Below are 3,114 nucleotides of genomic sequence, written 5' to 3' on the forward strand. Positions count from 1 at the left end.
TTTTTTTTTTTTTCTCCCAACGGGCCTCGCAATCAATTTGCTTCTTGCCGGGTGGGTTCTTCAGGCTTCACCTCATCTGTTACAATCATAGAGCCCGCTTGGTTGCCTGCGGTCCAGCCGAGGCAAACCCGACGTCTACGAGTCGTCGTATTATTCTGCTTTTTTTTTGAAGTGGAGTTGCTGTCAGCTCAAAAGCTTGAGACGGAATAAAATGGACGACGCAGTAAGAGCATCGAAGGCAAGGCGACAGGGTCGGAAGTTGATGGTTATACCAACCACACGAGACCGAATTCAAATCCTGGTCACTCCTAAACCTTGGCTTTTATACGAAAGTGGTGAAATATTCCAAAAAAAATGGGACACCCTTTAAGAAGTAGATATATTTGATGCTTTTACGTAAACAGACAACGTCAGTATGTCCATATTTGTTGTTTAGGTCATAATAAGTCTCATAACTGATAACTCATTCCCGCGCCGCCAAACTTCTTTTAATTTTTGCGCCTCTTTTCGTCTTTTTACTGTAGATTTTTGGTCGCTTGACAGAAAACGTTGAGCCTCCGTCAGATTGGAGAGGAGGGGCTGTTTTTTCATTCGGCTCGGTTGGGGGTGAGATCGGACGGAGGATGGGGGAGTTTTCTACCGGTTTTGGCGCTTCTCGCTCTAACGCGCTGAAAATATGAGGATGATTTTAAAAAAATATATATCTGTCGGGAATAATTTCTCATAACTCTGGTTTTCCTTGGCTTATCGAGATGATTTAAAAACTAGTGTAAAGCTTGAAGTCTGGACTTTCGACACAGATTAAAACGAAGTGTCTGAGAGGGCGGATCTTTCCCGCTAGAGTGTTTTAAATCGGTCATGTGACTTGGACGCGCCGGCGCGTCCGTCGACTGTGAAGAGTTAAGTTTGAGAGGAGGTTGTTGTCTTCTTTATTTCTCTTCAAATAAAGCTAAAAAGAAAATATAAAAAATATAACTGTGTGAAAACAGACAAGTTTTCTGTGTTTTGATGTAAAGTTAAAACGGTTCATGTTTATTATTCTGCGTGAAATGTTCTTTTAAACTGAACGACAAACAAAAAGCAAAACTAAAAGAAACAAAACATCATCTTACAAAATAAATAATCAAACTGTAAACAGAAGACAAATATTCAGGATGCAAAATAAACAAAATAAAATAAACGAGTTTAAAATAAATTAATTCACAGAACTTCCTTCTTCTGTTCACATTTTTACTCATAACTGAAGTTTTTGTCTGTCTGTTAGCAAAATATCTCATGAACCAGTGGACGGATTCGACTGAAGCTCTGAGGAAACAATCACCTGATTCAAGATGGCCGCCACAGCTAACCGACACTAGCAGGTGTGGCAGCAGACCTCAGCGTTAAACTCATGAAAGGTTTCATTTTTCATTTTCCTGCATCTAAAATTTTAAAAAATCACCGTTTTTTTTTTTTTGGCTCCTTTGGAAATTTTCTGGCAAATTTAAATAATTTAGAAACCATAACAGATCCTGGAGTGAGTGAACTTTTTATTTTTACTTCAGCAATCAACCGAAAAAAACGTCTTAAGAGGAAGTCCTGAACTGAGAGACAATAAGATTTAAGCTAAAAGTTCAGATTAACTTTTTAAACCCTGGAGAAGCTCGTCTTTTATCTTGAGGTTTTATCCTCTTTCTTTAAAATCTGCACTTTTAAAGTTCATCAAGCTGCTTCGATTATTAAAAAGCTGGTGAAGGTTGTGTTATCTCATCAGAGCACAGTGACCAGAAAACTCAGCATTTATCAGTCTGCTGTTTTATTTTAGTGCTTCAAATGTGAAAAGTAAAATAAAAAGTCATTAATTGAAACGTTTAACTTCCTGTGGAGCAGAGAAATGATAAAAAACTGAATTTTATCACTAATCTTTAAAAAAACGCTGGTTCAGTTAAGATCTGATGTTCGGCTTAAAAACAGGAGCAGACGATTAAAAAGTTACTAAAATTAGAAACTTTATTCCAGTTCGTGTAAAATAAATAAGCAGACGAAACGTTCTTCATATAAAACAGGCTCACGGTCACAGAGGAACAGCTGCTCGATCCATGAGAACCTCAAACAGCTGATCCGACGGCAGGAAGTCATTCTGGGATGTAAGGGTTAAAACTGAAACTAAACTTTAAAGATTAAAAAAGTCTGATTCTCTCTGCAAACATTAAAAACATCTGAAGGTTCGATGACGACTTCCTGTTAGTGATCATGATCGACTGCAGCATGAAGAGAGGATTTATTTGTTTCTCACTGGATGGACGAACACGTCTGTCCCCCTCAGGCGGAGGGACAAAGGTTCACATGTTCAGGGACGACCCAGATCAGTCTACCGTGAACTGTCCCTGTCCACAGAGTCCCTGTCCACAGTGTCCCTGTCCACAGAGACTCTGTCCACAGTGTCCCTGTCTACAGAGTCCCTGTCCAACAGAGTCCCTGTCCACAGAGACCCTGTCCACAGAGTCCCTGTCTACAGAGTCCCTGTCCACAGTGTCCCTGTCCACAGAGTCCCTGTCCACAAAGTCTTTGTCCAACAGAGTCCCTGTCCACAGAGTCCCTGTCCAACAGTGACCCTGTCCAGAGTCTTTGTCCAACAGAGTCCCTGTCCACAGAGTCCCTGTCCAACAGAGTCCCTGTTCACAGTGGAGACAGTTTTACATCACTGTGGACTGAGAGGACAGAGAAAGACGCTCCAGAACCTTTAAGCTGGACTGAAACCTGCAGCTGTCCTCATGGACGAGACAAATGTCTCCTGGAGAAAACTGAGCTGTTTGGACACAAAGACAAGAAGGACGTTTGGAGGCTTTCAGACCTGAGAACACTGAACCAGCTGTCAGGCACGGTGGTGGCAGCATCGCGATGTGGGACTAAGTGAGGAGGACCACCTCCGGATGGAACCTGGACACAGTTGGACCAGGACGTCGGGTCGTCCTCCACCTGACTGAAAGGTTGGAGGTTTGAAACTCAGATCTGTGCAGAAATAAACGCAACCAAAGAGTCAAACATCAGCCAGGAGCTGGATGATGGAGACCCTGATGTCCAGGAGACACCTGCTGAGGGACATTTAACCAGAAACCAGTCGGTGGACGGACA

This window comes from Kryptolebias marmoratus, linkage group LG8, assembly GCF_001649575.2.
Source record: "Kryptolebias marmoratus isolate JLee-2015 linkage group LG8, ASM164957v2, whole genome shotgun sequence".
In the NCBI taxonomy this organism is placed as follows: Eukaryota; Metazoa; Chordata; class Actinopteri; order Cyprinodontiformes; family Rivulidae; genus Kryptolebias; species Kryptolebias marmoratus.